Here is a 997-nt window from a genome sequence, read left to right as displayed (position 1 = left end):
ACTGCAGGTGGGCAGTAAAGAGCGAGGGGTCTTGGACTGTGAGAGCCCCTGATTGTGAGAGGGATGTCTAACTGCTGGTAGGTGGACATCCCCCGAGGTGTCCTGGACTATAAGAGGGCGTATGCCGAGCTGAGGGACCCCCCCGCCCCCGGGCCCCAGTGCATAAATGTTGTGCACCGGGCCTCTAGTAGTTAATAACGCTCTCTTTTTTCTTTAACTTTTTATTATGGAGATTTGGAAACATAAAAACACACAGTATACGAGAATGAACCCATGTCACCATCACCAGCTTCAACCATCATCCACACACGGCCAGTCTGGTTTTATGTACGTCCCCATCCACTTTCTCCACTTCCTGCATTGGACTTTGCCTTAAAAGCAAACATCCTGATTGCTTTTAAAGATATTTTATCAAATCAAGCCTTGCTGGTTTGAGTGGCATTTCCCCCCTTTTTCTGGTGACTTTAGATATCTCTGCCCTGATCAGAACACGGCTCCCAGAGAGCAACTTTTACATTTCACCAGGCAGAGCACTTACTTTGATCTTACTTGCTCAGGAGTATCATTCTGAGCATCGCTGCCCTGCACTGCAAAGCAGGGACAGCAGGCTTTCTGTGTGCTGCCCAGGACTCTGAGAGGGGCCCAGGGATCTGCCTGCTGAAGCTGAGGAGCGGAACCCAGGCGGAGATGGTTCAGGTCACAGGTTTCAAGCTATGGTGCTGAAAACCTGGAAAAGCCTTCTAGAAAACCGGCTGCATTTTTCTAGTGCGTCTCCCGTCCGTCTCTTGCTGGCTCTCACATCTTGCTGGGGCAGAGGCTCTGAGGCTGGAGTCTGATGTCCACGGTGGCTGTGTTGGGGCAGTTCTACAGAGCAAAGGGCACGAACTTCTAAATGGTTATTGGCTGCTCAGGGTCACTTGTCTTCAGGTTTTGGGCTGTGTCCTACGTGATGCAAGTCTTACCTAGATAAGTGGTATTCCCCTCCCATCTTACCCCC

The sequence above is a fragment of the Myotis brandtii genome, unplaced genomic scaffold (genome assembly GCF_000412655.1).
Source record: "Myotis brandtii unplaced genomic scaffold, ASM41265v1 scaffold53, whole genome shotgun sequence".
Lineage (NCBI taxonomy): Eukaryota > Metazoa > Chordata > Mammalia > Chiroptera > Vespertilionidae > Myotis > Myotis brandtii.
This window is presented reverse-complemented; position numbering follows the sequence as displayed.